The sequence below is a fragment of the Periophthalmus magnuspinnatus genome, chromosome 20 (genome assembly GCF_009829125.3).
Source record: "Periophthalmus magnuspinnatus isolate fPerMag1 chromosome 20, fPerMag1.2.pri, whole genome shotgun sequence".
NCBI classification, from domain to species: Eukaryota; Metazoa; Chordata; class Actinopteri; order Gobiiformes; family Gobiidae; genus Periophthalmus; species Periophthalmus magnuspinnatus.
This window is the reverse complement of record NC_047145.1, coordinates 7,703,950-7,720,027: the sequence shown is the minus strand read 5'-3', so window position 1 is coordinate 7,720,027 and position 16,078 is coordinate 7,703,950. Positions and strand designations below refer to the sequence as shown.

General features: G+C 42.3%; 1 protein-coding gene across 2 annotated transcripts in view; it reads right to left on the bottom strand.

Moving 5' to 3' along the window:
* Nucleotides 1-16,078, bottom strand: part of znf438 (zinc finger protein 438) — a 75,575-nt gene that overhangs the window by 35,698 nt on the left and 23,799 nt on the right. Inside the window, exon 3 of one of the 2 annotated variants that reach the window (XM_055229893.1) lies at nucleotides 11,077-11,187. The exons of the other annotated variant lie outside the window; for it this stretch is intronic. The gene's annotated coding sequence lies outside the window, so the exon portion shown is untranslated. The remainder of the gene's footprint in view (nucleotides 1-11,076; nucleotides 11,188-16,078) is intronic. 2 annotated transcript variants of the gene reach the window in all.

The following is a 16,078-nucleotide window of genomic DNA, read 5'->3' as shown; positions in this document are numbered from 1 at the left end:
GTTGGAAGACAAAGTACATTGGTACATGGATTTTTAAAACTCTTTCTCAATCTTTAACATTTGGCCCTTCGTTTTTGTCTTTGCCACATTACTTTGCCCTGTTTTGCATAATTGCAGTCGTCAAAACCTGCACAGGTGTGAACAATCAGAAATCCTCATGACATTTCAATAATCTGATAACTCCACAAATCAGAAAATTATCAGATTTTTGGTGTGCGTGTAAACATAGTCAGTGTTGAATAGTAATAGGGTTATAAAAAAATGGCTGTTCCACTTTTCTATTTCAACAACACTGGTCTATTTTAATATTTTTTTCATTATACATACACTACCAGTCAAAACATCATGGATTCTCGCTGAAGGCATCACAATAATGAATGAACACATATGGAATGCAGTGATCAAAAAGGGAAATGACTCAAAATATGTTTTCGATTCTTTAGACTAGCCTTTATCCTTTCCTTTAATCACTGCTTTGCACACTTGGCATTCCACTGATGAACCCTGACGAATAAAAACCATTGCAGTGCTGTTGACAAAGCAAAGGATGGATACTGCAAGGAATCTGAATCCACAATGCATGTATCCACAATGTAAGGTATATGCAAACTTTTGACTGGTAGTGTAGGTTAGTTGGAAAGGTTGTACAGAGTGGAGATGAGACACACTTTACATGGAGGATTTGACTTATTATGCAGGTTTTGGGTTGATGGAGGACATTGGAGCAAAACCGCCCAGACACGACATGGGGAAAGACATGAAAAACTTGTACAGAAAGCCTTTCAAAAAATATCATTGGTATTATTTTGTTTCCCTAATCTTTCCAGATTTTTTTGCATTTGAAAAGGCCTTTCTTTCTTCCCTTATTGTAATCATTTAACCCAGAGACTGAAGGCTGCCATTCCCTTACACAAGACCAGCATAACAGAAGAAGGAAAAAAATCTTGCTACTATCCACTGCCCAAACATAAAAAGAGCACAAGAACACTGTACAATCGTATGGCATTGTGTAGTGAAAGCACATGCCAGCTGAGTAGAACCAAATGCAGTACTAAGTCCACATGAAAGTTCTGCTTCAGACTGGTTTAAGGTAAGCTCTCCTGCCCTGGCCTAATACCAGGCACATGGCCAAAGAGCAGCGCACCAGAGGGGATTCCAGTGGTGCGTTCACTGACAGTAGGTAAACGGGGCGGCTCAGAGCTGCTGTACTGTGGGGCCCAGGCTCTGACAAGGCTCATTACCAGGCTAACCTCTCTGAATCACAGTGAACAGTTTGGCTGGAGCTGGCGCCAAAGAGAGTGGAGTTATAAAGGGATCAGTGTGTGCATGTGTGAGAGGTAAGAGAAGGCCAAGGGTCTGCAGCGCTGTCAAAAGCAAAGGGTGGATACATTTCAGGAATTATAATGTAAAAAAAAACAAACAAAAAAAAAAAATATAGAATCAGAAGGTGTGTCCAAACTTTTGACTGGTAGCGTACATTTGAGGGAATGCCCACAAAACATCAGGTTCAAGCACAATTCATGTCCATGGAGAATTAGCTGCTCCATCACCAAGACTTCAACAACTACAAGAGCAATTTACATTTAACCAAATACTGAAACAAAGACATCCAATCAACTCTCGAGTGCCTGGGCCTTTCTGTGCAGTTTGAATGTTCAACCTGTGTCTGGGTGGGGTTCCTCTGGGCACTCTGGTCTCCCCCCCCCCCCCCCCCATCAACCCAAAACATGTACCATAGGCCAAATCGTCCAGCTAAAGTAGTCCTGACCAAGATTAGCTCAAGAACTGGAGGTGGGTCCCGGGGCGCTGCACTGTGATGCCCATTGCTCCTGACAGGTTGCTCCAGCGATACTGAAGGATGGGTCAGATGCAGAGGACACATTTCCCTACACGGACAGTGAAACCTAACCTTAACAAGATGTGTGCTTGTTCTTTACATACAATATGTATCATTCAAACGTCACGGATCAGTTAAACATTTTAAACCGAGCTCTGAACACAGCACGATCCTGTCATTCCCCAGCTCCTTAGCGTCCCTACATGGCCTCCAGTGGTTTTCAGCTTATCCCCCTCTCTACTCTGAATCCTCCATGATTAAGACCTCCCTCTCAAACCGCCTGCTCTATGCCTCCTGATCAGGCTGGGATAAGGCGCAGGTACAGCTGCTTGTGTGTTCGCTCCGGGCGTCTGGATCACTGTCATCCCCCTAGCTCCTTGGACTCCGTATCCCATTGTACCTCTACAGCATCTGCCTGGCCTTATTTCTCCACCTCCTCCACCTCCACAGGCGTATAGAAAACGCGCTTTGTTTTTGCGGATATCCAGATTAGCCGTGCTTTGTCTCCTCTCTGACATGTCTGCGAGCACAAGTTGAAATAACATTAGGAACAGGCACATCTAAATCTGTCGTGAACACAGCGTTGTTTCCAATCCTGCAGCCCAAAGCGCGCCCCGGCCACATGAAAAGCAGCCGTTTCTATTCCGGGCGGGAAAATTACAGCTCCGCGAAGTCTACTCTAGCATTAAACCCCCAATTAGCGAGAAACTACTCCAATGATGTCATCAGCGAGGGACCCAGAAAATAAGAGGCGCTCCGAGTTTTTATGGAAACCGAGTTACCTCAAAATGTTCAGGTGCTCTGTCATCAGAACTCCAGGTCGGGCTAAGGGGAGACTTGGAGACAGTGAACCCGCAGCTGGGTTTGGCAGAGGTGATGGGGACATTTAATCCAGCAGAGTTTGTACCCTGAGGCCAGCGGTCAAGGAGGTAGGACCAGGAAAAGTGCTAAATGAGAGGACATTAGGAGGACTGTGGAGGTTTGGCTGGTAGTACGACAATGACAGAGCGTCTGAGGACATGGTGGTCAGTTAGTGAGTGTTTGGGCCCGGCTTCACAGCACACAGCTCCGGAGTTAGATCTGTGTCCAGGAGGAGGTATATGGATATTACAGCTGGACTATATATTACACATTACAGATTATGGTTAATGCAATATTGGCTGACTCATTGGTTTAGCTTGAACTGGGGTGGGTAGAGTGGCAGAAAATTGTACTAATGTTATTTCAAAATACTATTACTCAAGTAGAACAGAGCAGTTCAAAGTACAAAGAACAAAGTTGGTCCAAAATTGTCCAAATATTAATGATGTAACCAATCATTCTTGAGTAAGAGTACTGTTACACTGTCAAATAGTACTCAAGTAGTAAAAACATGTCTGAACAACTGCGAAGAACAATTTTAATTTAAAAAAAAAGTAACTCAACTAAACTGCACTTGAGTGGATGTAACTGACTAATATATTTCCTAATAACACTATGCATCTGCAGTGACTACATGAATTGAAAAGTTCCAATTGAAATCAGAATAAAAATAATCTACCGTCAGATTCTAAAGTACCAGAGAATTGAGCCATTGAGGGGCAAAAGTTACAGCTAAACCCATCTTTAAAAATTCAATTGTAAAAAATAGTCCATGATTTCTAAACAACTTGTGAGGTGAAAACATACTCATATCTTACCCTTCCATCTCTGGGCAGAAGCACAAAATAGAATCTAGGAGTCACCATTGCCAAACACATGTCCCTCATGTTTTGGGTTATGCAAGAAGGAGGAACATTATAATTAACTAAACAACAAGCTAACTTTCTCAAGCAGAGCAGCCAAATGAAAGGATACGCTTTATACACAGAGAAAAAATAAGGTAAACCAAGCAAGGAATGATTCTGGAGTCAACAACACTTGAGTATTTATGATGGTTCATTACTTCAAAACAGTGTTGCCACGATACTAAAATTTCAAACTGTGGTATCAGAATCTGTATTGAAATCCAAAGATAATTAATAACAGTCTCTCTATAGACAATTGAGATTTTCAACATTAAATTGTACTACTTTCTTTTGCATTTCTGTGTAATCGCTCAGTCGTCCAGGTAGGTTTCATAGTGGTCCATGGGTGTATACTATGTCTATGTGTCTTATACTTGTTCTGATACAGCTCAAGATCATTCTAAAGCTTTTCGGGAAAGGTTCATTTCTGTCCGTTTCTTTGTATTGACCTGCTCAAAGGAGTATCTAGTTTCAATACTAGTTTTCGTATTGATTAGCATCTGATTTTTGATGCTTTCGACCAGCATACTTAAAATGTCAAGAAAAATTTGTTGATACAAACTGAAGATAAGCCAGTAAACCTCTGCCCACTGAAAAAACCTGCAGTGTCTGTGATTGTAGCTACAATTTGCGTCTCTCTACAAGGATCTCCACTCCTGTGTTCTCAGACAAAGACCTGGCAGCACCACCTAGCATCTCCATCCCCAGCGAGCCTGAATAATGCATGGCACCTCCTGGACACTTCCCACACATGAACCTCCTGCCCGGGGACCACCTCCACCTGAAGACTCCCACCACACACGTACCCCCATCTTCAAAGCACCACCAATCACGACATGGATTCTTCACACCGCCTGCTGGCTTTACACAACTTGGACTTAGCCTCTCGCAGGTGTTGGGAAACTCGAATGGGGCCCATGTTTCGGAGAAAGTAGAACAGATTTTTTTTTTCGATGCAAGCGCTGACAAAAACTTGGAGTGAAGGCAGGTGGGGAGAAGGAGTGGGGGCCGCAAGATCAAAAGCCTGTGTGTTCCTGGCGAGAGGAGCCAATCAGAAGACAGGGCCAAGGAGGAGGAGGAGAGACGAGCGTTTCCCCTTTTAAATTGATCCCACCGAGACCCTCAAGGTTCCCCCTCGCAGGACTCTCAGAAAAGCGATAGAAATCTGGCCCGCCGGATCTGACGAGAAACTAGCAGAAGAATAAAAGGCAAATTCTGAAGGGAGGGAGAGAACAGAGAGGAGCCGTGGGTGAGAGCAACCAATTGAGGAAGATCAAGGGAGACCCGAAGAGGAGACGAAAAGGGTGGGTTGGATGGCGTGTGAGGGGAGGGGTTCCAGGTAGCTTGCCTGGGACCTAGAATAGACACTTTTCCAATAATTTATGAAGTCTGGTGACCACTGAATCTCCAGAGTTTAGATGGGGTATGACTGACAATGGTAATCAGGGACACGCATGGTCTGTCTGTCCAAATCAAAACAAATATGGCTGCTTACGAGTATCACAATTATCACAGAGGACTGAAAAATGTCACAGATTTCTGCAAAAATCAAAGTTAAATGCGCTGTGCCTGATTTTTACCATCTTAAAAATGTGAAAAACTGAACTAGTTCATTTTAAATGGTTTGCAGTGGTCCAAAGTTATTCCACACTTAACATTGCCGAGCATCCTAATTATTCACTGTGATGACTTTATAACTTTGTAATTAAATCCAGACAAAACAAAGGAGTCTTATTTTTACCTCAAGAGCTGCTTATACAATACATCTGTACTGGAGCTAGAGATAAAGTTTGTACTGTTCAAAATGATGAGTGACCAATGAGCTCCTTTGTTTCACGTGCATCACTGAAATAAACAAATGTGATTGGACGGCTGTGTTTGATTCTGGCTCAGAGAGTATGGAGACCAGACTGATATCCCTCTGTATTAAAAAAAAAAATACATAATTTTCAACAGTCCAGGCGATCAGGTAGCAGGCTCCGCTTACAACCTCCTATGATGGGCTTACCAGATCCTCTGTTCTCCTAAATGTGTTCTGGCACTGGAGGGTGGAGGTTTTGGATGGTGCGGGTGGTGCTGGCCTGAGATCACACTCTGGCCTGGGCTGGTGTCATTCTCCACACCATGCTAGATCCTCAAAGGGAGCCATGCTATCAGAGGAGCCCAGAGAGCCCGCAGCCTGCCAGAGCCCACCTGGACGCCAAGAACCCAGCCAAGGTTGTGCAAGTCCCCCGAGATACAAACACGGATTAAGGGCACATGTATTCTCCACCTCGCTGTTCAGCAGAGATAAAAGGAGAGATTTTCTGGACTCATTAATTAAAGTGGGTCTCCTAGCACACAGAAGCACAAGTTATGTGTAAATAATGGCCTGGAAAACTTAAAACTATATTTGGCTACATTAGGTCTAATATGGGACCAAACAAGAACTAAACCAAGACTAACCTGGAACTAGGTGATAGGATAATCCAGTTCTGGTCCATGGTCCAGGTCTGGTCTTATGTAAGGCATTTGGAACTATCTTTGAAGCAAGACAAGCAACAACTTTAGGATTGTCTTAAGTATCAAATTCCAGATACTAATCAATACTAAAACCCATTAAACAAGACCAATTTGAACCTTTTCTGAACTAGAACTAGTAAAACAATGTTGTAATATTAAAGGGTCCATATTACGCTATTCTCTGACCCATGTTAAATTTCCTCATCCTCTTTTGAGACATAATTTCAGCCCTGGAATTTTCAGTCTCTAGCAAAAGGCTTTTATCTGTTAACTTAAAAACTACCATGACATCACAAGGTGGACCAGAGCATTCTGAGCTTTGGAGATGTAGACAGACTAATAATAAAGGGTTACTCAAAAGTATGAATGAAACAAAACAACTCCAGGTGTGTTTATGACGAGGTAACAATATTCTAAACATGGCTTAAAGTTCACAAGAGTCAATTTCCCATAATATTGTGCCTTTGAAGAAACTACTTTAACCAATTTTGATACCATAGTGATAATAGAGTGTATCATGTGTCAAAATCCAGTCTGTCATTTTAGTATTGCGACACTATTACTAAAACAGGACTGAAATAAGGAGTAGATGCATAAGAAGCGGCCCACAGTTTGAGAATCCTGATGTTAAATCTCATACACACAGTGATCACACAGCACATTGATTGGAGCGGTTCCATTTCAGAGGAGTTGCATGTTACAGCCGTGAGATGGGGTCACAAATCATGCTCGGCTGCAGTGGTGTAAAGAGCGGAGAGCAGAAAAGACATGAGGAAATGAACAGGCCTGTGCAGTGTGAACAGTCTGGCTCTCCGGCTGCATATGATTTACATGTCTATATTAGCCATTTAAACCGTGAAGGAACAAAGGATTTATTGGTTAATTCAGTGCTTAGCTGCAGCCGACTACAGTAAACAGGCTGCTAGCGCTGATGGATAGCCAGCGTTGGCCATGAATAACTTAGAGCTTCATAAATAAGCAGATCTCTACTAATATCATTAAAGCAGCCCTGAGGCCAGCAGCACTCTCAGCTCCCTCAGTCTGTGACAAATGCCCTGGAATCATGGAACCATTCAACATCAATATTTTGACATTTCATTCAGCTGACTCTCCCCACAAAGCCATTTATTTAATTAGCTGAGGCAGAATTGGCAGAGAGGCCGCTCCAAAGGAGGGTGCAGGCTGCAGTTGCCACAGGTAACCTTTTGGGGGACTTAGTGTGGCAAATTGATTGGAGAGACCGCGGACTCATCATGAGAGCTAATTTTCAGAAGCAGCGCACAGCGGAGCAGGGAAATAAGAGGCGCTATTTATACCGGCCGGGAAACGGGAGAGGGGGATTAGCCTGTCATTAGAATAAAGAGCACAGAACAAGAATCAATTTCAAGGTTTAAAAAGCTGACAAACACAGTTCACTTATCCTCCGCTGGCTCCAGCTCTAGCCCCAGCGCTCAGAGCACCTCACAGCCCACATAAGCTGCTTTAGCCCAGCCGCCATCAGCCGTCGTGTCATTAGACCAAGAATCCAGGTTAAATGTCCTAGTATTTGAGAGGAACAACTGCAATCTTCTTATGAGCTACGTATATACACATATTAATTGAAATTAAACCCACAGGTCTGCTTGTAATTAGGTCCTAGGCACTACCAGAGGGGGGTAGAGTAGCCAAAATTGTATTCAAGTGTAATGTTACTTCAAATATTAATAATAAAAAAAAAAATATTACTCAAGTAAATGTACAATATAGTGGTCATAGAAACTACTCAACTACTACTATTTAGTTTGAAGGATAAAACAAAAAAAATTGCACAAAATCTGGTATTTTGACAGACACAAAAATGAGACAAACCAAATCATATCTGAAGAAGTGAGACACAAATGTTCAAATCATTTCATATGTCAACATAAAGCTTTGTGTTTGTGTTTTCAATCCTGTTTTTTCCCTGTTATGTCATCTTCAGTCAACTGTTCTCATTCATTTCCACAGATCTAAGGCCTCATATTGTTCCTGCTCAGGCACAGATCCACACCCTCACCTCTGACCTGAACAGGGCCTGCCCGCTGTTTGACTGGGCCAGGCATGGGACTGGAAGCACTCAGGAAGCGTGAGGAAGTGGTGAGAGGACAGCAGACTGTCCCAGCACAGTGAAGATTAAGGAGGGTCTAAAGCTGAGGTGGGGGAGGGGCTGCAGTCTGACCAGCCTGGGCCCCCCAGTGTACTAAACAACCAAATTCAAATCATCTTGACCTGCTGTAGACTGGGACAATAGTGGTCTGACAGATTTTGGGGCAAAGAACTGAATAGGTGCGAATGGGGAACTTTTGGACGTTTGTGACACATGCACTTGTGTGTCACGCATATGATTTCTAGATGCATAATAATAGTACTGAAGGCTCAGCTGCATAAATGAGGAGTAGGAGTAAGACACATTTATGAAGAAACAAACAGCCCACTGATAAGCCCTGTTTGTAAAGACAGGGAGTCAAATACAGTCCAATATATACAATATTAATAAACTATGTAGGTCTAGGCCTCTCTAATGTCTCAGTATATATGCATTTAATATGTCTGTAAAAATAAATATATTAATTTGCAATGGGGTTTGTATAAAAAGCTGCATTATTAAACTGTTACCGACTAAATGGTGATGTTCACCCAAAGTCTGTTTGTCTACCCATGAAAGTCATTGAAGGCTACTGCTCTTCACGGTACAATATACATTGAAGCTCAGGTAGTTTTCACTTTCACTTTAACGTAGCAGACCAAAACAAAGCAACATGTGTTCAGTTGAGGAGACAGTTTGTTATTGCTGCTGATCTAATACGAGTGAGTCAACATCCAAACACATGTCTGATATTTCCCTAGTTGTTTAACTCGTACAGTTGAATGCCTCTCCTCGTCTACACCTCATGTGTATCGAACTGTGTGGTTACAACTATCAGGTATTCGAGTACGGATCAGCTTCTCTATATGTGTTATTGGGATCTTTGAGATTTGATTCACAACACCTACCTCATAGTTCCCAGGTTTGCATATATTTAGAAACATAGGTTTAAATTGCACTAGATCTGTACCCCTGTTTTCCTGGCATGCATGTAAATGTACTGACTGTGCTGTAAGAGGCAGCAGTCAAGAATCCCATGGTTCAGATCACTCTTCATATAATGCATGACAACAGAAGCCTAAACATTATACAACATGGTAACCCTACAAAACTGAAGACTCAACCGCTGTGGTGGTTTTGAAGGCTCTGGGGTCTGACCAGATTTATCCCTCAGCCCTCTGTGATGTAAACACCAGGGCTAGAGTCATTCCTCAACCTGAGCCAGGTGTGGTTCTGGCCGAGCCCACACCGTGAAGGCTGTTTGAGGGAGTTTTTCCCCTCTTAAAAAGCCACAAACCACCAGGCATGGACCATTTAGAGCTTTTAGCTTGAGATTTTCCATCTGCACTCCAATCCTCACAGAGACTAGAAAGTCAGGACTATATAATGGAACTGCAGGCACTTGTGGTCTAATCTAACAATAGTAAAGATCATGAAGAGACCTGGAACCAACAGTTACAACAAACCCTGTGCACCTTCACAAACTAAACCTAACAGTTAACAGCCTACATGCCCCATTCTGATGGTTCACAACTTTAACTACTAGACCAATTGTTACTGATTGAGTTTTCATTCTAACAGACAAACCCAGCAACATCAGCAGAGGTTGAACTCTATGCCTCACAACAGAAAGCCAATCCAAGCCTGCTTCATCACTAGACTTGCAACCGAATAAGCATGAATCACATAGTGCTAATTTGTCTGGCCAGTGCTCCCTCTGACAGCCGTGCTGATGCTAACCTCTCTTTAACATTCACTACATGAGTTAGTGAGAGTGTGGCCTCCTCTCCTGTCAAGACAGAGCTGCACAGCCTGGGAGTGATTAGGCCTGTGAGGCCCATTAGCACAAGCATCGTTGGGCTAAATATAGCCACATTTGGCCTGCTCTGTGCTGGGTCATTTCCACCATGCTGTAGCCCCCGTACAGCCGGGTCACTGTGAGAGGGAGGCCCTGGCTGAGTCAGGGCAGGAGCTGATCAGCTGTCCCACAGGAAGTGAGGCACTGTGGGGGAAACTCATGACGTTCAGCAGGAGCACGTGTTACCTCCACCTCCACACTCTGTGAGAGGAGCGCGGAGAGGAGTGAAAAGAGGAGTGAGGAGAGGAGTGAGGAGAGGAGTGAGGAGAGGAGTGAGGAGAGGAGTGAGGAGAGGAGTGAGGAGAGGACTAGACGTGAGGAGTGAGGGGAGGCATGAGGGGAGGAGCAGAACAGAGCAGGGACTGATAGTGATACTGATCTGACTGATACTCCGCTTCGTGCCAACAGCTCAGACTGTCTGTCAGTCATATACAGAGTGATGCTGTCTCATTGTTAGTCCATCAGAGAGGGTAAAAGAGACAGGGGATTCCCATGGCAGGCAGCCATATGAAGAGCTTGGCTGTGAGCCACAGCCTTATTTTTAGCCTTTGTGCCATGACAGAAAATAATACACCATACAATACAACTTTGATGTTCGGAAACACCTCTTTCAGAAATATTTCATGTTTGACAGGACTATGGCATTAGTGGTTATAGAAGCAAACAAAAGAATCCAGCACAAATATTTGTAGATTACATTTTTACTCTTAACAAGAGGACAAAACCTTGTTACATACATTTAAGTGACAGGCTTCACTTACCCAGGACAGTCTCTTCTGCTTTTACACTGTTTATTTGATCTGCACCACTGTAAAACTGTGTGAGCTTTTTTGGGGGAGCCCTGAGGGAAAACACTCTTTCCCACAGTCTCAAGCCGAGCAGAACCCAGAAACAGAGTGTGTTTTCCAACACTGCTCTGCCCTGGCCCCTCCCTCCCCTGTGAAGGACACACTGCTCCCAGCTCACCCCAAACCAGGAGGCTCGCCCACCCGCTTGCCCACCCGCTCACCTGGGACCAGAGGTTACAGGAGCCTGGGAATGTCTCACATCAAGAAGGCAATCAGAGGCCAGGCAGCGCAGAGGGACCGGACAGGAAGCAGGCTGCGGAACCACTTCCTGTCTGAAAGGAAAGACGAGAGGATGGGGTTTGTGTATATCCCTCTGCTGCACTGAGAGTAGCAATGGATCTAAGAGATGGAGGTCAGAGTCAAGTGCTGAGGGGGCATTTAACCGTAGAGTTGCTCTGTGGAACCAAGAGGTGGAATAGCCAAACGTGTGCTTAGAAGAACTGTATCTTCACATACACTACCAGTCAAAAGTTTGGACACACCTTCTACTGCATTCCATGCACTCTGTGATAATCCACAATGTAAAGAGTCAGTAGTGATAACAAGAAACACTGAATGGAAAAGTGTGTCCAAACTTTTGACTGGTAGTGTAATTCCAAGAAAGAAAGAAAGAAAAAAAGAAAGAAAGAAAGAAGAATATTATTATTAAGAATAAAAGATAAAAGAATTGTAGTCTACATTTGACATAGCTTCACATAATGATCATAGGGACCTTGCATCAGGCAAGGTCTGACTGGTCCAGGTGTAGCAGCAGGAAAACATTGTGCCACTGAAGTCTGCACTGGTGTAATTGCAGAGGACAGCACAGGAAACAGGGTTAGCTCTGCAGCTTAAGCTCTCAGTACTGAGCTGTGCTGGTCTCTGGAGGAACAAGCTAACTCCTGGAGCCAGCAGAGACACAGCATCCATACACGGCAGTTAAGTTATCATGAGCATGATCAATGGCATGACTTGAAGTTACAAAAGTTCATACTTTAGAGGCAGTGTTGCAATCTTGATGATTTTAAACTACCATTGAAGTTTATCTTGACAGTAGGGCTGTGCAAAAATATCAATATGTTGTAACACCAAATTGGTGGTACCACGAGAGTGTTGAAGAAAAAAAAAAAGAAAATTATTTTAAATGACATTAATAACACTGTTTCTGCCACGGTAAGAAGCCCCCTTAAAATTCCCCTGACATTGCCTCTGTGGAGTTTACACGCGTTTCTCTTTGTCAGTAAACTGAGAATGAGCCTGTGTGTTGTATTAAATGTGTTTAAAAACACATGTTGTGCCACAATTTCATTAAAAACAGTTGTAGTGTGTTTAAGTCATCGTTTGCCTTTGGGCTCTCTCCACCGCTCCACACACCGGAACCAGGAGGAGGGGACTGTCTGACAGTACACCAACACATAGGGTTGTCGCGGTTAAGGAATTTCCCTTGCAGTAACTTTAAATGTCTCAGCACTGTGGTGTGCGGTGTACGCGATATAGCAAATATGGCCATAATAAAATATGTAAATTGGGGTTGTACTTGAAAAATAGCGATATAAAACAACAGCCGGGCCTGAGTGAGACACGTGTGTGCGCACACGACAGAAACGGACACTTCTTTTCACTAAATGTACCTTTAGAAACGGGTTACGTGCATATACTATTCTACTTCACATGGTTTTAGTGCTCCCTCCAGTGAGTAACGAGTACCCCCATAGTAAACCCCCCCTTCTGCTGCCTCTGGATTTAGCATCATAGAGCTATTAAAATAACTGGATGGAGTATAGCTATCTTAGAGCTGTCTGTGGGAATAGTGGCCACTCATTGTTACAACAAAGAAAAAATCCCTGCTGCCCAGAAAGAATTTTTCTTATACTGCGCATGCTGATGTTCGGCTAACAGGGCACCTACAGCTTTCACAAAGGTCGAATTTCATGTCGGTTTTTACCTATATTCAGATCATACTCTAAGCTCAAAACGTGTCTGTTGTCTTAAAAACACTTTTTCATCATTAGCTTCAGCTCCACTCCATGTCCGAATGGCTGGTTTAAGCACGTGGTGCAAGATGAATAAGCATCTGAGCGATGCGAACAAGCCGAACCATCATGAATGAGCCACAGGTTTGGAACATGGTTCAGAAGCATAAACATTATAATTTATCATTTATTTATTATTCCCTTGCCTCCTTCGCGGCCGTTCAGCTCGGTCTCATCACGCAAAGTCTCATGGGACGATAGCTCAACTGTGCACGGTGGATGGGTGGGGCAGGATCGGATGTACCTAGTCACTAAAGGTTAAACTCGCAACATGTGCCATTGAGAACGTCCCATTGACTTCAATGGGACCATGTTTAGGCCCCGGGGCTTGTTTAACACCATTTCGACTTGTCTTAAAAGGGGCGGAGGCACCTTTTTCTCGCTCACCACTGTCCTCCAATACATATTCCCAGCATTTCCACAACTTAGAGCTATGTAAACATGAATTGGTTCATAGTTGAATAGTAAAATTACACTGGACAGGTGTGTGGAGCCTCATTAAAATGCAAAATGCAAATTGCCCTGGTCATTTGAGCCCTTGTGTGGTGTGATTGATCATACCACAGTATTGCTATATTGTGGTTACTGTAACAGGTCTACTGACACACACATAGGCACAGCGCACACACAGAGGATGAGACTTATGTGAGATCGTGCTGTGACAACAGGAGAGATAAACGGGATATCAGCGCTACTTTGAATCACTTTAGCTCTGTGGTTCGCTTTGCCACGAACCAGCAAAAGAAAGCTAATGCACCAGCTACAGCCACAACTTGTTGGAGTTAAAGGGCCAGAGCCACATTAATCGTGAATATGCTATATAATCTATTAGAAAATATAATTTTTATCTTTGACAAATAGGCCTATGTATTTAAGTTTAATCACTGCAGTGTGGAATCAACTGGGCCTAGATAACAATTGCATGGATCTATTAGGCTATGTTTTTTATTAAATTATGAACTAATAAAACAAATACAAATAAATAGAATTTCAGATTCTTGTCTGGTCTAAGAACAATTCTATTTTGTATGAATATAGAGTTTACATAAAAGATTGTTACTACACTACACTACTTAAAATGTGTAAAGTAAATGTTCCTTGTTTTTGAATGAAAAATAGCTTCAGACTGTTTAGAAACAAGACTCATTTTAGATCGAATTGGGACCCCAACAACTGAAACCAAATGGCCAGGGACTTAAAGATTCACATCCATAATCAATACTGTGTCAATATATCGCCAAGAGTATTTTTTGATATCTTTTACTAAATGATTTTGTGACCACTACAATTTTCTTACTTGTTTAGATAAAGAGAAAAACTAGAGAAAACATGCAATACATTTGACATATTCACTGTTTTGATGATTAAATTAGGTATATTCCCAGATAGTGGTTTATCAAAAACAGTCATGATAATTTTTTTCTTCTAGTTGGTAACATGCATTAAACAAAATGCACTTTATATTGATCCATCTTCAATAAATGGAAATTAAATGCACCATTAATGTTTAGTTTTTTGTAAAAATGGGGTGTCATGGCCAATGTATCGAGGTGTGTATCATATCAACAACCTCTTGATACCCAGCCCTAGTTGTCATGTCATGTTGGCATTTTGTCCACACATTTTTACTCTACCGCAGCTGGGAACATAAAACAGCAAATCGAATCGCCATAATTATAGTTCCACATCTTCAGCTGTGTATTCATTATGGCCAGCAAGTCTAATACTAAATATAACTTATTCATTTTGATTTTTTTCAGAGGCAGAGTAAACCTTGGACAATCATGTGTTCCTACCAGACAGCCTAGATCTACCCCAAAACCTCTTGAGTAACTACAATCTACAATCTCTTCACCGCAGTATCTCCATTCAATCATTTACAGCACAATGACACCCTGCCTGTTTTTCATTTCTTCTTATCCTGTACTAAGAGAGAGAAACCAGAAAATAATCCAAAATGTCTTCCCGCTATATTCCCACAGCATTCTACATCCAGATCACTTTCAGAGGAGACGTCCAAAGTCAATAGTGCAGACCACCTACGCACTACCTGAAAGCCCCCAGTGATCTCAGCCCTGCGAATAACTCAAACTTGTGCAGAGTCCTGCCTACCCACTAGAGAGAGAAAGAGAAAAGGATATATCGCAGTTGTTATAAGAGCATGGAATATATGTTCTGTAATTAAACTGACTGCAAACTCTCAAAAAGATTAAAGATTATTATGCAAAAAGTCTACTTTTTTAAGCTTTCTACCATGTTATAACGTTGTTCCCTCATCAAAAACATGCCTGAAGTGATCTTAAATGTAATGAGAGACGAGTTGTGGAGTAAAAGCTGAACTGAGCAGTCTGCCTGGGAGACCAAGCTCTCAAACAGTTAACTACAGAGCACAGCTAAATTGGGGACTTTGTTTTTATTATGCAAAGTAGCCATATGCTCTGCTCACAATCATATAAGCTCTCTGCTGTTGCTTCAATAATGATTGATTATTGAATATTGTGTATGTATATTGTACAATAGGCATAGTGTGTGTTTTGGTTTACAGGTTAGCTCTGGAGTAGGTCACATCTTAAAAAAATGTCATTTATATAGTCTATTATATAGTTACCACAAATGTTGCTGTTTATTAACAATTTTAGACCATATTGCCCTGCCCTCATTTTAACGTGTTGTTTTCAGCAAATATGGCCTTTTCCAAATGATAAAAAGTATCATGGTGATCCAAATATGTTTACAATTAATATCTCACAGTGCAATACCCACTCTTTCAAAATAAATTGGAACTGAAATGTGTAGTGAAAACAAGGGTAAAGTAATATATGTCTGTCCTTTTGTGGTTAATCAGAGTCAGAACAGCTTATTGCCATTGTCGTTGAACAAAAAAAAAAAAAAATTTTGCACATTGTATCCATGGTGCATTGTGAAAAAGCCCATCTGAACATGACAAAAAAAGAACATTTTACAAAAGAGATATTCATTTTAGCCAACATCGCCCACCCTACTTTCCACCCGCCCAGAGTCGCCGCGCAGTACCCAGGCAGAGGAGCAGATCCGTGGGTATGTTTATGAAGTGTTCGGTCATCCATCATGTGCCACAGGAGGAGTGAGATAACCATGCAACAATATGGAACAATCTGGAGAGGATTACAGC